At 42.3% G+C, this 24,019-nt stretch overlaps 1 protein-coding gene across 5 annotated transcripts in view; it reads left to right on the top strand.

Moving 5' to 3' along the window:
- Positions 1-24,019, top strand: part of LOC107219410 (Ig-like and fibronectin type-III domain-containing protein 1) — a 171,672-nt gene that overhangs the window by 7,770 nt on the left and 139,883 nt on the right. For 3 of the 5 annotated variants that reach the window (XM_015657612.2, XM_046734893.1, XM_046734877.1), the window contains exon 1: positions 2,146-2,550. The exons of 1 other annotated variant lie outside the window; for it this stretch is intronic. The gene's annotated coding sequence lies outside the window, so the exon portion shown is untranslated. Of the gene's footprint in view, positions 1-2,144; positions 2,551-24,019 lie in introns of those variants that run through there. One more of the 5 variants, XM_046734898.1, reaches the window with a different exon arrangement.

Below are 24,019 nucleotides of genomic sequence, written 5' to 3'. Positions count from 1 at the left end.
TTACTATTTCTGCAGCGATTATACCGTCCGCTTCGCTTTCATACGGATCAATAATCCCTGAATCCAAACGTTTATTGTCTCGACGTATAATGTATCACGAACGCGTACCGAAGGGATTGCGCTTTAATGGTAGCGTGAAATTTTTCCCCCATCATCACATGCGCTTCTTATCATATTATACGTGTGTATAATATTGTAGGTGTTGTATATTGTTGAGCCCAGTCGTGACTGGACCACGGAATTGGGACGTTAACGCGGTATAATTCGCCAAGAAGAAAAATACCTGATGTAGTTTTAATAGTTATTTTGGAAGTCTGCTGACCAAAAGTTCTAGGCCAAAAAAACAGCTTGCCTGATATCATGCTTGCCACGTGTGTAACCTGCGGTGATGCGTAAATTTTTTTAACTAGTTTTATAGGACTGTACTAGACTGTATAAAAAAATCGACCATTTTTCCCATGTTATTTAAATGGAAGATAGAAAATCGCGACGAGGCAGCTCTAAATATTAATATTAAAAGCAGAAACCGCGGCACCTTTTTTCATCGTCATTCCGAACGATATTTCCGTCTTGAAATCTAGGCTGCACAAAATACTTATACAATTAACGGCAATGCGTTGTTATGAAATTATAAAATTCGATCACAGGCTAGCTAGTAGGTCACGAATACACTATTCCGTGTCATAAAAAATCAATTTTCAATCAGTTTTGCGTTCCCCTACACATAAATGGAAGAATTATAAAAATGATGCTCAGTTCTGTCGATCGATCGATGCTGACATCATAATCAGAGAGTTAATTACTTCGGTGACCGCTGCGGCACACGTTTCGTCAACAAGACGCGCAACATATGTAATGCGTCGTTCTCATCTACCTGAAAGGAAAAATAAGCATCGAATCCATAGCGAGATGAGGCGTGCGACGTAGTTCAGCCTGTACAAAAAGAAAGCTTGGAAAAAAACGCAGCCGCTGCGTCCGCCGTCATCTCTTTAAGCTCTCTACCGCGCAGCGAAATAGTCCGATCGAAAATATTCTGCAAGGAAATGTTTCTAAACGATCCTATAGTTTTACAGAATATGGCAGTACAGTTCTGTAACGGAAATCACAAATTTAGAAATGATCAGATATTAATCAGTATTTAAAAAAATATTTTGTTAGGGCGGTCTTATCTCGTATACCGATTTTTTCACGAAAGTAGGATGATTAGTCATCGAATATTCCGTCGAATTGCAGATTTCTGTACAGGATCGGGCAGCTCGCGTTAAAAAACGACGGTCTTCCATGAAATTCTGGCGTGTGTGGAATACTTTTTTTTTTGCAATAAAAAAGATAATTTTCAGTTGGTATTTCATGTACAGTATTTTCTGTACGTAGAATTTGAGTGGAATTTTCATTCTTTAAAACACGATAAGAAGAGAACATTCTTGACGATTTCTTGACGCAGAATCTGAGGTATCTCCTTAATCCAGCTGGAGTGTAGGTACATTTGAAATTGCAATCTTTCGATATCACTGTTATCCTTTTACAAGGAGGGGGGGGGGGGGGGGGGGGAGGTTCATTGATAACATAAATGCACGATTTTTATCACATTCTATAATATCTTCGGCCGCCATCTTGAATTTACAGAGAAATTCGCTTAATTGTCAAACAACTATTTGCTAATTTTCAACTATGGACTAAGAACGGTAACAGAGAAACTTTTACGATAAATTTAAGATGACAGCCGTTAGCTACCGTAGAATATGGTAGAAATTCTGGATTTAGACTACCAATGAGCTCCCCAACGACTGAAAAAAAAATATGTAGTCCTTAGGAAAAATTGCTGTATCAGGGCTTCTTTCTTGTACATGTAGGGACTGGGCCGGTATGCTCAGTATTTACACTCTGCGGAATGAGAAACGAAGGGAATATTCTCTGCGAGAGTTTGACTCGGAGGATCGAATTTCTGGATTTCGGCATAGTCGGTGGTAGGTGTGTAATCTCCTCTCTTTCCGCTCGCGTAGTCCTCGGTTCGCGGCTCGTGGCCGACTATAGCGACAGCCCTAGACACCGAGGTTCTTCGCACTTGCGCCTTCGTCTCCTCGCCTCTCGCCGCTGCGGCTGCGAATCCCCGATGGTTGTTTTGTCGCTGTCAAAGAGGCGCGCGATCAGCAGTCCTCTCCCAGCAGCCGCGGTGCGCTGATTGTGAGTGTACCAGGTGGCGAAGGTTCGGCCACATCGCGAGAAATCGCAGCGTGCTCCTGCTGATCAGGACGATACGAGGCTTCTCATCGTCGGCCGCTCCTCGGCGGAGGAACAGAGACCCTTTTTTCCCTCTTCGGCTCGTCCTTAATAGCTAGCGAGTCTCGCAGAGATTTAACCTCAGAGACACTTGTTGTTTGTTGTTGTTAACGATAAGGAGACACGCGCGTGCTTCGCTGCGCCGGAAAGTCGGAGATAAATCTTGGAGTACGCGGAGAACAATTTAGATATATATTGTGAGTGTGGAGTTTTTCTCAAGGTTCTGAAGGTGCTGCGGTTCGACGCTTTCCGTGTATCGAGAACTAGCCGGTGAGTTATCTTATCCTATTCCTGTTCTTTATCCTCACAAATTTTAAAAGGATATGCTAACTGTAAGGGTGGAGTGATGACGATGTGGAAAGTGAAGAAAATAGAAGGCGCACGCCGCGATATTTTCAAGAAGGCGCAGATTTGCTTTACGGATATTTTTTAATGCGGAAAGTAGAAGTATAGGAAAGTCAAAATGTAGAAAGTTCAAGGTACAGAAGTATGCCGTGATATAGAAACGTCAGAATGATTTAGAATACAGCAGAATTTTGACGATTCTTTTTTCTGTTTCCATTAGCTTGACCTTTCTATATTTTGTCTTTTCTATATTCTCACATTCTGCATTTAAAATATTCTGTGAAATGGATTATCGCGTTTTTGAAAATTTGCTACCGTGAGGTTTCCGCTTGCTATAATCTTTCTAAACTTTTAGCCCGACCCCAGCTATCGTATTATCTCGATTTTCGAAAGAAACGCTACTAATTTATGCACATATTAATTGCATTTAAAAGTTCAGTTAAAAACGGTGATTATACGCTCGTCTTATACTAAATTTAATTCACATTACTCCGCTTTTTCAAGCTGTAATTAAAGGTGTTAACGACTCGCTGAAATGAGATCTTTCCTCGACGTCAAAGGATTCGCTTTTCGCGATTTTGAATTTTCGCACTCGAGTTTAGTCAAAGGGTCAAGTGCGCAGCGTGTAAACGCGTCCTTTTCATACCCAGTGCATACATGTGCACATCGCGATGCAGGAAAAAATTATCACCTCCAAACTCCGTCCGTGCATCACAGATACGCGTAAATGTAATACAAGACTCATAGCTGCGAGCTGCGAAGGAAGACACATGCATTACCGATTACGGCCACAGTTCTGTGTCAGAGCCGCTTGCTTACGTACCTGCGTGTTTGATTGCTGGCTGCTGCTGAAGCGGCGCGTGTTTGTAATCCATTCGCCACCGCTCGCCTTCGGTAGGCGCGCCGTCTCTCACGATCACTAAATGTTAAATACCTGACCGCATTTGCAGCTATACTGCAAGAGAATCTGCGATGTAACAGAATAAGGTGGAAGATACACTGTATTATGTACTTTGCAGCGATGCAACGCCAGGGAAGTTGGTGTTTCGGAAAGGATTCTTCACGCGATTTCAAAATCATCGTTCGACTTCATGGTTTATAAAAACGGGAATGCGGATTCTCATTCTTTCTTTCAACTTCGATTTAATTATTTTTCTCAGGTATACGGTCGGCCGGATAGACACTCGATCTATATGCAGTATAGTACAGTCGTAAAGACAATGAGAATTGTGAACTATTCAATTAGATTCCTTTATCGGATTTCGTCCCGTACGTCTTCTTGACTCTATGGTATTTTATGTTGCTTTGAACCAATTCCAGACTTTTGATTAAATTGATCAGGAGCAGATAGCGGAGGCTACGAGAAAAGAGTCTTTTGAATGAATGCTCCGTACGTATATATGTATACATACAAACGTGTGCACGAGCGAGTGAGAACAAGAAAAAGATAGATAGACGGAGGTTTATTACGTCCATAGCGATGTTGGCCGAGTACGTAGTGTCTGAAAAATAATACAGGATGTATCAAAAAAACAGAAACAGAAAAGGCAAGTAGATGGACGGGAAAAAATAACTTAATATAGGTCAAAGAAAACTTATCACGCAAACCAATAAAAATTAAGTCAGTCCCGCGAAGATTCGGAAACGAAAAGGTGCTTACGACGTGCTGTCTTAAAAGTGGAGTAGTGGCGGAATTCTCTTGTAGATTTAGGATGAGAAACCCAGAAGTATAACCCGACGACAGAGAAAGACTTTCTTTCCATAAAGACAGAGAGAGCAATCTCTCGATAGAGAGTCTATATGCAGCGGAAGTCGTGGGTTACTATCGTTCTATTCTTCGATTTGTTTGATGTCGGTGACGGAATGGAGGTCATTCCAACGTTCGACAGCGTGACATATACATCATTTTCGTTATTGGGTATACTATAAATTTTTGGACACCATAAGAAAAAAAAAAAAAATTCGTCTTTTTTTGAAACACCCTAATGTGTACATTGTACAATCACCACGTTGTACCCTTTGAATTAATACGCGTGCCCGCGAAAGTTGGAAATATTTCTCGCATTTCATTATCAACGAATATAACGGTACGCGACACAACCGAGTATCAACGTTGTTGTACGTACGCTGATGGAAATAACTTTGTGGGTGGATAATGTGAAATTTTCATTACGACCTTGACACGTCTTCAAAGTTAATTTTTCGCTTTTCATTTTCCTTACAGAACGTGATTTGAAAGCTGGTTAAATTCACAAAAAATTGCAGACATGACGAAGAGGATTCGGATTTTTGTCTCTTCTATGTTTCGAAATTGAAAATGGATTTTTTTTTTTACAGCACATTTTCCGAGAGTGATGAAAAATGCCTCTTGTATACCTGTCGCTTTATAAATATTACCCAATAACGGCAGTATTATTGATCGCTCGTATACATAGTTACATTCGTCATATTTGTGATCGATCGGTTTCGTTCTCCGCGGCGCGTTGTTCCCTTGATTTCTTGTATGGAATTTCTTAACGTCATTACACACCGCGATACATTTCTCAACGTTTTTATTTCCTTTTCTTTTTCTTTTATTACTTACCCGCGCGTTATCGCAACTGCTTATACATCGGCTCGTACCCAGCCAACTATAAAGCAATAATCGTTTCGCGGTTTCGCGTCTACGCGATAATTTTATATTCAGAAAAAAATTCGCATTTCAAGTTTGCTCCGCGGCGCAGCGCCGCCGCTTGATATTCCACGCTTGAAAATCATCGGTAACTCGACTAGTTACCGTAGTACTGTACTCCGCTGCTGCATGCCGGCTGCGTCTCTATAACGCAACGAAATATGCGATAAGTGGCGTACGTCGAGTTATGGGAGGCAAGATTTACGCTTGCCTTCAACTCTCTGGTAAACAGAAGTCGGAACCTCATCCCTTACGATGACTTTCGACGTAAGTGCGGATACTAATTGGCGACCGGGAGCTGAACATACAAGTCGATCCTGAACTTTCCCTGGGTCCTGGATCTCTGCTACCTAATTATCACCCTCGTCATTGTTATTGGCATTGTGTATTATATAGCGATCCGGAATACCGTGCCAAAATCTTGAATCGCGGGTTCCAAGGCTTGCGGCATGTATTTCTCGGGGCGAAATGCGTTTTAAACACCTAGCTCATGTCTGCGTCTATGTAGGTAGTGTACATACGTTGCACATATACAGATAGCTGTGCAAAGTGTACCAAGCGAATGCGGCATAGCTCAGGACGTTTCATTGTTTCCTTGCAAAGAGACAACGACTAGGCATCGGTGGTTAGTCGAGTGTGGCTGAGGATGCTGCGAACTTGGGTTAGTATTTAAATGCTTCCTGCATCACGTGCTTTCCGCGTAGGTACTCATCGTTGCACCTACTACGAGTATAAATGTAACCTGCTGGCTTGCCGGTTATAAGCGAATATCCACGTGCAAAGGGTGTGTATGTAGCATAGCTTGGGTGGTCGAATTCAATCGGGGGAATAACTAATATTCGACGAAAGTCGTTTTATAAAGAAAAGTGCAACGGACTGTGCGACATTGATGTACGAGAATCGTTGTACAGCATCACGGGAAAAGTATGTAAATACGCCGGAGGGTAATCCGTTTTATCCGCGATGGTAGAATTTTGCATTTTCATCTTTTCGAAATACAGATACATCGTGAAAATCACGGGCACCGGGCACGAAACGAAGGACAAGCTCTGCGTAGCAGGCACATTATAGCTATTACATATCTGCCTTCTCAGCGTGGTAATAAAAAAAAGTGGACAAGATACGGAGGAAGAGGAAAATAGCGGGAAAGAGTAATAGAAAGGGTGGGGAGCGAACCAGAGAGAGAGAGAATAATAAATAAAGAAAAGAAGGAAAGAAACGAGAGCGATGTAGAAAGTTGACTTTTACGAGTCAAACTTTGGGTCTTTTTAACGAGATATTAATTCACTTGGTCGTAAACTACGTGCGGAATCCCTCCAAGCTTGTGCCTGTAATACCACCCTCATAACTTGACCGATTTCTTCAATCTTCATTCGAACACAAATCATCCGTACCTACGATGTTGTACACGTGACCGTACGTCGTCGATGATGTGCATGTCGTACAACCGGGCACGCGTGTCAAGGTGTCGCGTCTTGTGCTGCATGATTGAGATACGTGTCATGTCCGAAGTTTCGACTGGTACTAGCGGGCTAACTAAGCACGTAATTAGACCCTCAAATGGCACCTTCATTCGGTCGAATTGTCCGCAGTCCTCTCTCGGAGTTGTATACGTAGGTATGTAGCTGCTCCGGAAATGGTCAGTTAGCCATGACGCTTAAATGGTTACCGCGTGTACACGGAACATGGAACGTTAAACAGTTCGTCCATCGCACGTTGCGAGCCGCGTGTTTCGCGGTCTGGCTAACGATAAGCCGGCTTTGTTACTTTTGTTGGCTTCGTTCGTTGCCTAACGGTGGAAACTTTTCACAAAACCAATACAACAACGTGTGCCTACCCTCTTTCAGAGTTTCCCACCTTCGACGTTATTCCAAACCCTCCCGGCGATATCAATCTACAACCTGTCGTTTCCATGCGGCTTGATTTGGCCAGTGCGTGAAATGGACAAGGTGAATGAAACGAGAAAAGTAGAAAAACTAACGAAGAAATCAAGGAAAGAATGTAAAATGAAAGAAATTCGTCGCGCAATTGTTACAGTTTCGTTTCTGCGTTGACTGTACATATCGTCTGTAAACCTTTCTTTCTGTCATATTCAAGTTGGTAACGTTATCGTAACGGTTCATGCTGAGGAAAAACTGTTATTTCGCGATTTTGGAATTGTCTGAATTTCAGTAAACCGCAATAAAACAAAATACACTCATATTTCGAAATCTTAGTTCCTTAGAAATCATTTTGTATAACATTCAGAAAATAGTGATCTTTCCCCTTAATGTTTCGTTACGATAACGTTACTAACTTCAAACTAGTTTTTTTCCCCCCAGCATTACTCCGGTAGACGGTTTGAAGTATAATAGCATCATCGATGTTCAATAAATATTAATCTCATTATTATTCAACATTGAATTTCACCTTTACTAACATCATGTTCTTCATACGCTTTGATCGTAATTGACATTCAGTTGTTGACTTAAAAAACGAGCTTTTAGCGGGAATGACGCGCGGAACGCCGATTTTATTCGCGTGTGTAAGTATGCAAAAAAAAAAAAAAAAAAAACGGTTTATGCGACGTTGAAGTCATCTCGTTTGCAAATGCCACATGTTTTTCCATCCTAATCGTTGACGAGAAACTCGCGAGAGGTGAACGTATAAGCCGGCATTCGCCTGCAGCGGATGGAGAGTTTGACATTGACCAAGAATCACCGCGGCGCACTTTGTATAAGTATATATATGTATAAACCATGCGTATGTCGATGTTTGTAAACACCGGGAATTATTCGCGATATATGTACGACTTTGGCCAAGGGCGAATACATAAAGCTCCGAGCTTCGATCAGACCCACCTGACTACTGCATACCTGAACAATAATGATCGCGGAGCTAACAAACTGATTAGAAATTTAAAACTCCTCTGTACTTCGTACACACATAGTACAGGAGCGATCTTGCCGCCCACCCACTTTTTAATCTTGGTTGATCGCCTCGACATCGATGACGATGTCTACTCGCTTTCGGATATTGTCTCGTGTATCACGCTAAATCGCAGACGGCAAGGTCTCAAGGTAAAACCCACGGATTAACGAATTTCGAGGTAATATGCAGCCGTTTCTCATGCAGGATAATTGTCCTTCATCGTCGATTATTAATGATGATGAACTATGTAACGTTGCTTCAACGATGTATGTTTGAGAAAAATCGTTACTTCGCACCTTTATCAATGTCCGAAATTCGGTAAACCATGATAAACAAAACTAACTCTTCATTTCGAAAAGCCAACTACTTGAAGGTCATACTAAAATTGAGCAATAACGATTTTCTCCCTGATGCTTCGTTACGCTAATGTTACTAACTTCAACCTCGTGGTTATTAAAGGACCGAGAAAGTTTCCAAAACCAATTGAAACAGGTTCTCTAAAACTATATGCAGCTGTATGTATGCGTAATAAGTTTCGTCGGGATTAAGTTTTCTCAATAAAGGATCGTAGTAACACATTTTTCTTTGGACACTAATTTTCGTCCATCGATCGAATGATGAACACTCAGGATGAAATTACACATACGATATTCACGCACACAGTTATTGATGCAAAAAACTTGTGCCACATCGCGTATATGTATAACGCATGCAAATGATTGAGCAATGAAAGTAGCAAAATTGTATTTTTTGAATGTAAAACTTTGATCCTTTTCGTGTGTCAGATACTGTAACTATGAACATAAGGTGACAATGCGCAGACCTGTCTCCTCACACCGAAGTGAGATTATATTATACATGGTATATACATGACGTATCATACATACGCCACATAGGAGAACCATCGGAATATCCATATATTCATCGGCTTATTCGTAGTACCATTTTTGAGAACAGGTGTTGAAACTGCGTTTTCTTCCTTCAAATCGCCTACACGATCTTAGAATACTTCTTGGCGAAGGTGTGACCTGTCACATACAGGACTCCATCCCAATATCCTTTTCCAATATCGATCCCGATTTTGCCGCACCTTCAATTTGCCGAGGTCTCTGCACTACCCGATTCTACAGTAACATCCCACGAAATCTGGCTTGATGTGTAAATAGTTGCAATTTTTGTCGACGGATTACTTGAAAATGGTTGCTAATTTTTGCATACTCATCGCACGGTATATTATATAAAGATTAGTACGGTGATTTTTTTTCTTCTGGACCTGTCGAATGATTGATAATTATACAGCACTTAGCCTTAACCTGGTTCTGGGAATAAGGAAGAAAGGCACGGACCATAATGAATCCCGATCTGAAGTCATTAGTCCCTATAGTCCCCGTAGTCGCCGTTTTTAATTACAGCGATTATGTGGCCACCGCAGAAGGGTGCGGAAGATTTTTAAGGCCGGTTCACCTCGGGGAGAATTTTTCATAACGCAATTTTATTGCATCAATTTATTACTCTTCCAAAGCAGTGTAATCGTAGATAAAGTTCAAGTCCCGCTGTAAGATGTCCATGCCTTTTTATATTCAGATGCAGCTTAAAAAATAAGCTTGTAGATAATTTAGGACAATGGGGATAGAGATCGTCTTCGATCATTGAGAGCCTTTCTACAATTTGGTGGAAAAATATAATGCAACAATTTATTTTTTTCACTATTTTTATTTTTTACTCACGGGTACGACGATATAAAAGAAGACGGAACAAGTCATGCGCAATTTTTCTCGACAAGTTGACAAAAGAATATTTAACGCGATGATCAGTAGATAAGCTGTGCACCTAAGCGTGAATATTCTTATAGATTCGCATGTGAATAAGAAAGACTTGTCTTTTCTGCAACTTTCGTCTCCAGGTTACCGACGCTACGTTGTAAAGAACATGAATTTATCGCGAATTGGTTATCAGCGAGCGCAATTGAACACGGGGGAGAGATTGATCCCTTGATAGATGACGCGATATCCGGGGGTGGAGGATGTGCACGGGACCTAGGATACCATTTACGCGTGTAACTATCCGCAGATAGGACCAATCGCCGCGTAAGCACCGGCTGCGAGCATCGGGCCAAAGGACGACGGTTAGGGAGGACCTTCGGAGGACTAAACGCGGCACGCAGGGTTCCTTGTAGTATTAGAAAACCCAAGAGATAACGAAGAGAGGCGACGTGGATGGCCCGTCGGCCGGATGTTCGTCAAGTTTCGAATTTCCGAGCGGTATCTGTTACCGAATTAATTACTGAAACAACAAACTTATACCGTCATTATGCCGTGCGGTATACTAAGTTGATTTTTCAAGTGATGTTGACCCCGTTTGCATGTATTTTAGCAAAAAAAAAATTATTCTTATGCTTTATATCCTGTTTGAAAGGCTACAAGCGGGGTAAGCATGCCAAGTAACCTACCGTATTCTGTTGGTCGATGACTGACTTGTACCAAATTTTAGACTTCCAACTCCATTTTGCTCGGGGTTATCGCAAGAAAACGCAATTTTCGATATTTTTTCCGATAGCTCTGCTATTTTCAGGACGAAAATTGCGAAAAATATCGCAGATCCAGTAGACATCCGGGCACATGTCGAGGATTTTTTTTTAGATTTTACGGTAGTAAACTCTACCTTGTGAACATTATTGAACATTCGGGTTGCTGATTTCCCGCGGATCTTTCATATGTGCTTAGTCGTCTACTGGATCTGAAGTTTTTTTCATAATTTTTGAAGTGATTATAGCAGACTTGCACTTTCTTTTCGCTATAACTCTGAGCAAAATGGAGTTACAAGTTCAAAATTTGGTATGAGTCAGTCACTTGCCAACAAGATTACAATTACGGGTTATTTGCAGAATGCATTTCGAGTGGGGGCACTTTGCCCAATTATCGAATAGTGAGTTACTCTCTCTACGATATCGGCAGCTGTAGCTTACAAGCAATGGATCGGTAAAAGTCCAATGGAAGAAGACGACTTGATATTGTTTGTAGATTCGTTTCGTGTTCCGTACAGTGCTACCGCTATTGCAACTATACGCAATCGGCTTGGTCATTAATCCTGGTTAAGCGCTGAAGGTTAGCTAAAAGGAACGAGGTCCCTGGAATTACCTTTCAGTGCGTAAGTAGATTCTTTGGAATTGATTGCGCGAGGGCGAGCGCCACGCTTCTTTGTCCTACACCGGTGTTGATACGGATCAATTTGAAATTGGCTACGAGCGCGCTCTCATGTCGAGCAAATAACACACCGGCATTGCTTCGCTGGGCGCAGACGCTTCATCAATCAACTTTGAAAATCATCTCCGGACCTCTCGGCGTGTACTTGCATAGATGATGTGCTGCACTGCCTGTCATTCGCGTCCATAAAGGATCGGTCACACTCGTCGAGGAGAAAAAGGGGAAATTTTCTCCCTTTCACACGGCCAGACAAATGATAACACGTTGTGTTGGTCCTGTGGAACACCAGGGCGAACGTGTGGCGCTGGGTTTCTCCGTGTGGGCTATATTGAGCTGAGAGGCTGAGTGGGCCGAGTAGTATGACTAATGACAAATTAGGCTCTCAGCCTGAATTTGCCAGCTGCGAAAATACTCTGCGGACGGACCAAAGGAGAATTTCATACGTCAACATTGTGAGCTTTTTTTCCTGCACTAGGTTGTTCTCTTCTTGCGGTGGGGGCGTGACTCTTACATTTCTAAAATGAACAAGCTGTCGTCGATTAGCCGCTAACGATATGGCTGAAGCCATTCGGAAGTCACAGTTTTCTCTGTGACCTCGAAAGAGTCGATGTTGTTGGTTAGTTACCTACCAGATCACGTATATTCTCATGAATATTACGGATAATTACTGACGTGTTTTTTTTTCTATCCCCGATGTTTCAGTTAATAAAGCAATTATCGACGGGGAAACAATTTCACACAGAGTGCAGGAAGATTTGACGGTTGTCCGCGGGGGTTTCAACGGCCGCATGATGAAGGGAGAGGGGGGGGGGGGGGGTAATAATCGATGCCAATTGGATACATGATATACTCTCCGATGAAATTTTCTCTGTTAACATTACGTGATAATTATGCTATCGTGCAGACTATCGTAATTAATGTTGGTACAGCTGGCGTGGTATAAAGTACCACTGAATGTATCTATCAGCACGGAATATTAATCTACGTGATCGTAATGTGTACTATGTGTGAAGTTCGTATCGCTCGAAATGTTCCTTCTCGCGGATGCAAAGAAGCGCTTCTAACTTTTTATATCTGCAGTTCCGATAACTCAGAATTAAGAAGCTGTTTTCGTGCATGCACCGGTAGCTTTTATGACATCATGTAGGTACGTGTAACATTCATAATATACATATTACGTGTACGTGAAACAAACTCGCGCGAGGCGTTATGATCAAGTAATAATGAAAGGCTATCGGCGTTTCTAGGTGTTTTATACTTGATACCACTACCGTAAACGTCAGTCTAGAAATTTCTTTTCATTCATTCACCGGGACGCTCCGTTTTATGGGGAACTTTACTGCCATCAGTTTTACACAGTGATTCTACTTCGACCCTCCTCAAAATGCACACCGTGTGCATTTCGCGTTTCGAAAACGTCGATGTACTTATACGTACGTTTGTGAAAATCCGTCACGCTTCGAATAGAACTGGAGAGACGAAACGAAATTAAAATTATTTATTCGCGTGTAGCGAAAAATTATTTACAATTGGCTGTAGAGTCGGCGATATTAAATCACGACGTAATGTAAGCAGGAAACGGCTTCGCCCTCCCGATGGCTCTGAGATTTAGCATTTGGACAAATTTTGCTAAAGATACGCGTGGGGGCATATTTCGCATACATATACATGCAATTGGTATGATAATTTACCCGTTCTCTTTTTATGCATACATACGTGCAAGGGCCGGAACTGGGAAAAGGGAGGAAAAACGAGGGTGAATAAGTGACGCTCTTCTGCAGGACGAGGAGGACCTACTATTTTTACGATTTCGATACTTTTTCAAAGGTAGTCCGCGGGCGGGCGAGACGAGTCGCCTGTGTGTTTTTACGTTTTACTCTCTCTCTTTCTCTTTGCTTTTTTCCACCGTGAATATTATGCTCGGAGTAGAATTCCCTGTTTCTTATATACTTACACCTTCGAATGGATTCTACAAATTCTCACGTTGTTTACCGTCGGTAAAGGTTATCGCCTAGGGTGTAAATTGCGTGGGCACGTCGAAGGGAGTTTGTCAAATTTTTTACAGTACACTTTACCTATTATGGGATTTTTTTTTTCTCTGAATAACAATAAACGCGAGGGTTAAAAATCACCACGAAGTAAGCAATTTTTTACCGCAGATGCCGGGGGCTGGTTGATTTGAAAGTGAAATTTCTTTACTGTTGCGAAAATACGCAATCCCTTCTGGAGTTATTATAAGTATATAACTCCAATTAAAATCAACTTTACTTCAATACGTCCCGACTGAGTCGCGTCTTCTACAGAGCTTTATGCCATTAATGTATTTCATTATGTTCTGTATTTATACCGCGGATTCTTTGACGATAAGAAAGAAGAAAAGGAGAGAAAAAAAAAACCTTCATCCCAGCTTTCTATTGTACTCTTTCACACAATATAGTATATAAAAACGCGTTGGGGATTGGCCTGCAGGAGCGATGGTGAAAATAAGGAATATTCCGGAGTTATTCCAGGCTCGTATAACTTGACCAGCTTGGAATTAAAAAGGATGAAGATAAAGGCCGGGCGAGAAGAGTGTGTGTGAGAGAGAGAGAGGGAGACAGACAAGGAGAGAAACGGGAGAGGAAGAAGAAAATGGAAAAAGAACTCGTCGCGCGTCTCGCCTCTCTCTTCGCTCCGTCCTTTCTTCTTTTTTAATTACTTCTATAGGGTCTTATAATATGTTTTGACGAAACGCCCCGCAGCGCACATCCTGAAAGGAGAAGAACGAACGAGTCGTTGAGACACCCTGGAAGAGCTTGCGGGTCGTCCTCTTTCTCTCCCTTATCCTCTGGGTGTCCGGGACGGTTAGTAGGTGATTTATCAATCAAGACGCAAAGCCTGCTAATCCCAAACACTTAACCTTAGGGAGCTGTTATCACCGTGGGAGATCTATTGGCCAATAAGGCGCCTGCAAAGTTGGACGGTTGATCCTCGCTGCTTGCCCAACAGCTCCATATCACCGGTATGCATATACGTTCAGGCGTACGTACGCTTGGATACATACGAGTATGCAAGCAGATCTTACATAGGGCTTGACGTCGGTGTAATAAAATTGAAAGAAAGATTGCCGGGCGAGCGGGCGAATCGCCGCTGCGTTACAGAAATCATTGCCCTCTGAGAAACTGCGCGAATCCTCGAATTCCTCTCGCATTTGCATCCAATGTTTCAATCCTATACATACATGTATACATACGTACATACGTACATAGATGTACGTATAAACTACCCGTGCGTGTAGCGCAGCATGCACGTGGGGTAAAATCGATTCCCAGATATCTTCCTACCACCTACTTCCCAGGCAGATGTTAAATTGGATGTATCGCATATGTATGGGTAGAGGATTGTACACCTACGCACATCCCCTCCCCTCACCTCCCTCCGTGTCTGCTATTTGCTTATACATATACATATATATATATATATGTATACCTCCGCTCTTTGCGGATCCTTCTGCCTCCACACGTCTCTCCACGATCCATTATACAAGCGTGTATAGGTATTCCGCGGCGTGCTTGCGGTGCATCTAATCACGCATGAATGACCTATGCTCGTCAGGCGATACGCTGATTGTGATCACGCCGTTTTTTCGCACCCGTCGACGAAGCGGCGTTGGAGAGAAAGCGATGCGTGTACCCCTACCTCTGTGTGTTACACGTACCTGGATTGGTTAATGGTTGGTTAGAGGTGTGGGAGTAGGTTTCAGCAATGCTTAGGTATATCTATGTCACGGATGTTTTTCCACCGCTTGCGGAACGTTTTAGCAAATAACAATGCCATCGTTTAAAATTCAAGCGTGTATAATTTTAATGGGAAACACTTAACGCCGGAGAAGCTATGAGATGGATTTTGTAATCGTATTGGTTTATTTTTAAACGGGTAAACCGGCTTTAAGTCAGTTTCGGGAATAACAAGAAGCAGCGTGCATACACACACGCGTATATATATAGTATAGAAGAGGAAACCGACGAAGGGAAAAAAAATGTACGTACATAAACGTGGAGAAAATAAAATGCTAGAATGTACAATACTTTTACGTTGCTGAACCGCTTTCTACTCTCTCGCGGGTGATTTGCAAAAAAAGAAACAACAAAGAGAGGAAATGAAGCAAAAAAAAAAAAAAAACGGAAGGGAACGACAAAACCTTTACTCTGCGTAATTAGTCGGTGTTAAAACCTTGGTACCTTGTTGTCACACTCTTGAGTAGGCGCAGGAAACTTTTTACTGTTCGAGGTAGCAATTTTACACCACCAATTTCCGCTAATGTTTAAACTGAGAGTAAAATCCTTTATGGTTAACACCGTGCCTTTTGTATACCCGAAATATATAATCTTACCCTCTTTGTTGATTATTAAACTTTCTTTTAGTTCTCCCGTATACATTTGCCGTTTTCATTGATTTATTACACCACCTTTATAACTTGTACTCATTCTCGAGATGGTTTCGCTGGGAACCAGGATCCAGTTTCTCGTACGAGGAGTTTGGATTTCGCAACCCTGAAGCTTTCTTGACTCATTTGTCTTTTCTTTGAAATCCGACAACGCTTTCTCCAAACCTGCAGACGATTGTCATTGCTCAGATATTCATCGCGTAATACTTTATCAATGTAATCGAGAAAATTCAGGGCAAAAATGTGGTCCGTAGGAATTTTAACCTGCGCTTGTAATTTTTTACCCAGAGTGATCCACGAATAGCCGCGGTTGAATGTGCGAACAATGCAGTTTGAACTGTATAGAAAAATAAATTTTAACGTTCAACTCGTGGCGATGGTAAAATATTTTTTTTTACCCCAAAATACCAACCACACATCCCAGTAATTCTTCTACCCAATCCGCTTCGCGGCGCACTACGGAATTTACGTATATATCTGGGGGAAATACACATTCCGCCTGTAAACGCGAAAATGAAATAACGCCAAACGAATAGTGATGCATCGCCGCCGTATATTTCACCTCCGAACCCATATTATACCGGGATGTAAATTTTATTTCCGGATAATCTCGAAAATCGGTCAGGATAAGGCCTTGACTTACGCGTTTCAATACACCAATTTGCTTTTCACATCCCGAGCACTTTCGAATATTGAAACAAAAACGACCTGTATTTCTTTCTTCTAATCAATATACTAGAAATCAAAATTCACGCGCTTATATCACGCGTTAGTAAAAGTGCGTACTAAAGAGCTTTAGCAATTTATTCGACGCCTATAATAATGACCTTTTACATTCAGTGAACACACCTTTGTACCTTGTAGTTTGTACTTGTATCGTAAGGACACGTTTGAACATCTGTTCAATTGGAAGTGGGCATGCAAGATACGTGCGGTCGATACCGAAACGGAACACTGTCTCAATCGCATGTATGCGATAGTGGTTCAGAGCTTCTACAGGAAGTGGAACTCAGCGTTGACCGATAGAGTGCAAGGAATGCGTTTCCCGATTGCAACAGGAGCCGGTGGTAACCATTCGACCAATTTGTCTTAAATCTCTCTCGGCCTTAATCCTACACTTGGTGTATTTCAACACAACGTTTCCGATCACCGATCGTGACGTTCATCCTGGAAGCCGCGGCGTAGCGCTGAAAAATTTCTGTTTTATATTAGAGTATAAATAAATAGATCCTACCTCAGGAAAGTTTTCTGGGATTGCCAGAAGGCTGATACCTAGCTTGTATACTGTCCTTATTCCTTGTCATTAGGTTTGACGGTGCTCAAGAAGATTGGACGAGGATCCTTACCTTATCTTACCTACTTACTTACAGCTTCCATTTTTGGTCCATGTATGCCTTGTGGATCTATTGACGGTGTATGTATATATACACATACATAGCTGGGATAGGAGCCAGTGAAACGAAGTCGAGCATGTTTTGTAAATACTCGGACCGGTCAAAAGCCTCGTAATAGGGATAAGGTATAACGGTATTGCTAAACGCGGTCATCCCTTGTCGGCGAAAAGGGAAGTTTAATTTGCCATTCAATTTTCTAACGCGTGCGAATTGGATTTACGACAATGAACGTTAGCTCTCTTGCTCGCTCATCGGACCTCTTCTTTCTGTGCCGATGATATCGCAGCATCTCACCTTTATCGAGTCACGGTTATATACTATGCAAATCCCGGAGTTATGGGATCAACACCATCGTCTTCCAAAGCGATTATATTACGTTTATACGTAACGAACCTCTGTCGATAAGACGTTTCGTTAGGTGTAACGACTCGATTCGGAAGAATATTTAACGAGAAAATTGGGTATGCGCGCGTATTTTTTGTTTAAACCATTAATTGCAAGTGTTTCGTGGTATACAATCAAATGCAGCTGTGTCAAGTTTATTACCGAAACCAAATAAGGATAAAGAGGTCGATGATGGTTAGGTAGCGTCGTAAAAGTATAATAAAAAACTAATTCGTTGGAAGTTAATGGTTGGCAAACGGTTGTCTGGCGTATAGCTGTAAAAATATCTAATTAAAACAAATAAATATACGTAATATTTGAAAAGTCTGCGCTGTAAGCGTTGATGTGATGGTCAATTATTACGCGCACGGTGGATTGGTGGCGTTAATTTGCGACAAATCCAAGCAAACGTTACACATATTCGTTGAACGTCGTTCGGTTTGGTCGTAAACTTTATATTCATATTGCGTGTCACGTAGCCACATATTTATAGGTTTATTTAAAATTTTCAAGAAGGAACACGCTCCGCGAAATTTGACTCACAATCAGTTTGCTAAACCCGGCGTGACACCGAAACCATTACGGGTGGAAGACCGTGCGTGCGAAGCTATATGTACACGATTAAAATGCTAATTTTCCTAGAGTTAATCTGTATTCATTAGCCCTAGTTATTCCTTAGTTAACCCCCTGCGAAACCTCGCGTCACCCTTCTCGCACATCTGCAGCTCCTTTGACGCAGACACTCCGTGTCGTATATACGCGTACTAATTGAACGAAAAATCCCGTTATACAGATAGATGGTACAATTATGCAACTTACACGTTGCAGGGATTCCCGTTCGCAACTCTCGCTCGCTGGCGGGATCTTGAGTAGGTTTTACTCGCAACACCCTGCGCGAAGACCGTATTTCTTTGCTTCGACGTCTATTCGTGATTGCCCGGAATCTCTACCTCGAACGTTTATTTCCACGGCTTCCCCTTACGTATCTGTGTTTTACACTCACCCGACTGCCTGCCTGGTTTCACCCGGTTTGGATCTCGTAAAAGTGAAAAGAATTTTCCTCGCGTTTTGATACTTTCCATTTTCAGTCCAGGCAACAATTTTACTAACGGAGAACACACGTCCTTGTTTGTACATGTTTAACATGTTTTAAGGGGTATAGACACGCGTTTCGTTTGCCTGAAAAGATTCGCAATTTAGCCCGATGTTTGTATACAAAATATATACGTATATCTATACTGTAATATTATTAAGAGGTGAAATTGTTTGTGCGTATTTAGAGGGTAATAACTGTGAACTACCGAAGCGACTTTTCAGATTCTTTGACTAATAAAAAGGTGAACTATCCGTAAGTAAAATAAACTATCATTCAGTTTGGTAAAAATAAGTATTTAGTTTGAATTCTCAAGGTTTGTAAATTAAGTCGAAAGAAAAAAAGCCCTGTTTGACTGCTTTATCGGCTTGCGCTAACCAAACGGTTGGATATACCTACGTGAAAATAATGAACTACCCAAATATTGGTTATTAGTAGAACTTAGATTTGTCTATCCGTGGAAAAGTCGGAACGGGCCAGCTAGTCATAGATATATAAATAGCGATTCATTTTTGCTCTGAATATATGTGATAAACGATCATGAAGGGGCGAAAAAACGGACGCTCGGTATGTAAAGAAATTCCTCTTATTGTTAGATGTTCGAATGTGTGGTACAAAAATGAGTTCACACATATCTGTGTCCCCCCTTCTGTTCGCTCGGTGTTATTTTGAGGTACAAGTATAATAATAATAATTTATAATATTCATACAGCCAGCAGCAAAAATGAATATACATACTCCGCCCTCGTACTCATTTGCGTATACAGCACAATACGTTTATAACGTATGAAATATTACAAGATACGTATCGGGATCAAAGCGCTTGCTGTCTCTTTTCTTTCTTCTACCGCCTTGTCGGTCTCCACCTTGGCCCTTCTTTTATACCACGGTCGAATAACCAGTCTTCCCGGCTTCCGGTCGATCGGCTTGACTCGAGTCAAGATCGTATTGGCCTGTAACAGGCTTCATCTATATCGCACGTGTTCCAAAATTGCGGTATGCAAATTTGAAAATCGATATCTTTATTAGTTCCTTGGCACAGGGCCCATCAAAACTCCCCTCGAATCTGAAACCCTCGACTCTCTGCTTCTCATCCCCCCTCAATCCCTCCTCTTCTCTGCTTCTCTTCTCTGTGCTCCATTCCTTCTAGCATCCGCATCCGAACTGCACGTACGTTGATTGCATCTTTAAATCATCGTTTTCGATCTGTGGATACCCATCTACTTGTAATGTGCTCGAACGGCGTATTACGGCGGGTTGTGCCATCCAGGATTTTCTTATTTCCAGGAGTTTCGTGGAGGAGATGCCCTCCTTGAAATACCGGAGATTCCCTCGATATCATCACGTCTCCATTAGCAGCGCGACGCGGCCGATATACCTACACCACCCTCTGTATATACCCTAGGTACGCAATTTCTAGCGTTCATCTTCTTGCGAAGGTATTCCAAGAGCAGTTCTCGACGAGTTAATGAATTCTCCCAACTTTAGATTATTATATTTCGAACGGGAAGTAGACTGGAGGCCTACGAGATTGTTATGAATATTATTCGATAAATCGTATCACCTAAAAACTGAGATAATGGTTAGAAAAAAACCTATCCGTTACATAGCGCGATATCGGAAGAAAAACGTGTCTTAGTACCTTCGGAAATAAAAAGTAAAGAAAAGTAAAAAAAAATAAATAAAAAAATGATACGCTGAACAAAAAGTCAGGCCGACACAGATCGATGCTTATCAAATGCAAATGGTTACGACACGTTCGCATCGATGTTCGCATACATAAACACGCGAGTTGAATCCAACTCGATTATTCATGCGGTCAGCTGTTTGTTATTACTTAATATCACGGTACGCTTAACATCGAGTTCTCTGACTGCGAGTCCCGCAGTAGTAGTCGTCGTTTAGCGACGGACTAATCCAGTAATTGCACGCGCGTTCAACCTCGGCCCAATAACTCGATGGTCAGTCAGCCAGCCTCCTGCCTGCACCGCAGGCTGCTCTACTGCTACTCGCCGTTGCGCTCGGCCATAACTGTAAGAAATGAGCTCAGGGCACCTACTCCGCGTACTCCTTCTCTGTCGGTTATACCCGGTGCAAATGCAACGTATACCGCCCATGTTTAACGGTTGCGGGTTAGATACCACATGCGTTACGAGTGTTTTACAGTCGCTGAAGTTCCAGGCTCGTATTATACGCCGCGTATGACGACGAGCCGCGCTGAATGAGCCAAGCCTACTGCGGCATGGCGTTCTTCTATCGCGACCTCCTTCGACCGAAAGGAAGAACAAACAGCAGCCCTGCTGCGTGGCTGTTGCGAGTAGCTCGTAGAGACATGCACTGGATTCGTATGGGAGTCTCTCTTTATCCCGCACTATGGGAACGAACGTGTGCGCGTGTGCACGCTTCTACATACGTACGTACGTATGGCTTGGCCGGAACAGTGGCGTGCATTCATATAAACTATGAATGGAATGAATTCAAGTACTTCTTCAAGCCGCGCTGACGAGCTTGGTACTGTCGCGTGACATTCAAAAAGCGCATTGCCTGCTCGGCGTAGCTAGCACGAGATACTTGTTGTGTGGCCTGGATTACTTGCCTGCAGAGGGAGGGACTTTAACCCCCCATGTCGTGTGCAGTTCACCCTGTGTCCAGACGTTCCTTTGCCGAGCACCATTTTCTCTTACTACACTTTTCGCTTCAACTAAGGTATACGATGTAACCCATCCTGACAGTGTGATAAAGCGATTTCTTGAGGGCTTGGAAAGATGAAACTACAAGAGGATTTGGCTCGAATACTACCAATCTCGAAAAAAGTTTATTTCAATACAGGTCAGCGCGATTATTGGAGTTTGATGTTTAATATTGATCTTTGATGGGTCGAGTAATCGTTAGGTAGAGAAATATGAAATTAGTATTGGAATTGGACAAATTAGGTATCCCCTCGCATTCAATGTCGTTACGAAGCCCCTGCCGTAGTTTGCTTAAACTCCAGTTCGGCGTGTCAGGTACACATGCCAAATTTCGGGGCGTAATTAGTTAAGAGGAAAGTAACGATGCGCTTCTTAATAAAAGCTCGTTACAGCCGGAAAACATTTGACGGAAGAGCGAATATTCATTTGTCTGAGCAAAAGACTTTTATTCCACCTCCGGGTCGTCGTGCAGGCATGAACAATGTTTATTTGAGGATCAAGCTCCGAGAAAGAAAGTGAAATAATAACGAAATTCACTGTAAATGTTCCATCGGGAAAATTGGGGCGAGTGTATATGTTTTTTTCATGCGGTATTTTTGAATCCCTTGACTGGCGAACCGCGATAAAAGGACGGGAACCGAAACGCTTCGGTACTTGCCATTAGCCTAGAAATTGAGTTTTCCGCCTAACCTTCCGAATCCTCTTTACTTTACTATATCCTTGGGTCTGATCACGTGGCCGATAGGAACTGTATAACTAGCTGTCCGTAAATGTCCCTATACCTTTCATCTTCACGTCCTTGCGATCCTATGCAGTCATTCACGTTCCTTCGATGTCCCGCGGATACGTTCCTTGCTCATGTTCCTGATGCAAGTCGAGAACTTCGCGTTTCACGTCCGGCGTTGCCGCAGATTCACAGGGGACACGAGCTAATCTAGCGCGATGTAAATGGACCGCTGCTGCTGCTGCTGCCGCCGCATGTATTCCGGCTACCTGCTCTAAAGTACAACGAACAGTTATGGACAATTGTCTGTAGCGTATGCGCAGAATGTACATCCACACTCGACACCGCGCCTGGGTTTAACGGACTAATGATCTACAGAATTGAAATCCGTCGATCGAGCAATTCGGCAAAATTTTACGCTGTCAATCTTACTGTCAAATATTTAAAAACAGGATCAGAATCAACATTGGGGTTGGATCATTTGATACGCATACATACATACGAGAATGACTTTTTCGTCAGTTAGTCCTTTTATCGAGTCAGGTTGCCGGAATGAATTGTTGATAAAAATATCGAGAGTTGAGCGGTTTCAACCAGTGCTAAATAGGTATGGTAGTCACGTTCCTGCAGTGGTAATAATGGATCTCTAGGGAACAAGCGGCACTGTCGCATTCTCTGATCGCTTTGACGTCAATGATGCGCGTGCTACGGGATCGTTCGATCGGCCGAATGCGAAGACAACTGTAGAAATTCAGAGAAGGCCTTTGATTTTTTTCTTTTTGAAAACATTAATATCTGCAAGTACTTGCGATTTATGTTAACCCTTAACCCGCACACCGGCGTCTAAATGACCCCGCGGCGTCTTCGCGGTAAATTTCATACGAAAAACGTGCAGAATAATCTAATTCTATCCAAGATAAGTAACGAAGTATCGTAAAAATCGTTAATTCATTCTTCTTCCAAAAATTTAGCCTCCCTCACTCAAATAAATACTTTTTCTTCGTCGCGTCGTACATCCACGTTTTTTTTTTCCTAGAAATTCGTGTTTCGAGAGTTGCTCAGTCAATTTTCATCTCAAAGTATTGAAAATTCATCGACTCACGATCTTTTGAGTGGAATGATCCATTTCCCGGTATTTTGTTGTGTTATGATTTTCCTTTTCACATTCATGATTTTATTTTCCTGAAGATAACTAATTTTCCTAGAAACATAGTACTTAAAGAGTAGTCCGAAATTTTTACAAGTCATTTCCCTCGACATCTCCTTTTCTACGCAATGATTTTTGACGTGGGGTCAACACAGGAGGTGTGCAGCGTAAGGGTTAACCTCATTCGAATTCCGAATGCGGACGAGTGTCGGTAAACTTACGCGTAAATCAGGCAATAACACAAATAGCTGGGGCATGATTATCACTGTCTGTTTGTCAACTACGTGGATGCAAATGCAACAGTCCGGTTGTCCTTGCCTCCGCTCGATTGAGCGCAAACTTGGTACGGTTCGACAACGGCTTGCACGTTCTCTCGCCACATCACGCGTACTCGTTATAGAGTCCGTTTCGTTCTATGTCGATTAATATCGCCCTATGCGTGTTAATACACGCCATACGTTTGCACGCGCACGCACGTGAGAACCCACACTGTAATCGGTACGAACGGGTGACGTGCGTATATCTTCATCTGTGAATACAAGCCTCGGTAGAACGCGGCCCGCAGGCTCTGCTGTATAAATATTTTCCCAGGTCACCGTGGCCGCCTCTGTTCGAGCACACGTATGCGTAAATGTATCGGTATTTGGTACACCTACGTCACAATGTTAGGTACAGATTAACAGGCCGCGTCAAAAGGGGGAATAGACATTGAGGTAAGAAGAATGGAACATTTAATGTTTCACGAAAGGGGG

Source organism: Neodiprion lecontei, chromosome 1, assembly GCF_021901455.1.
Source record: "Neodiprion lecontei isolate iyNeoLeco1 chromosome 1, iyNeoLeco1.1, whole genome shotgun sequence".
Lineage (NCBI taxonomy): Eukaryota > Metazoa > Arthropoda > Insecta > Hymenoptera > Diprionidae > Neodiprion > Neodiprion lecontei.
The sequence above is the reverse complement of the archived record's forward strand: the minus strand, read 5'-3'. Positions and strand labels throughout refer to the sequence as shown.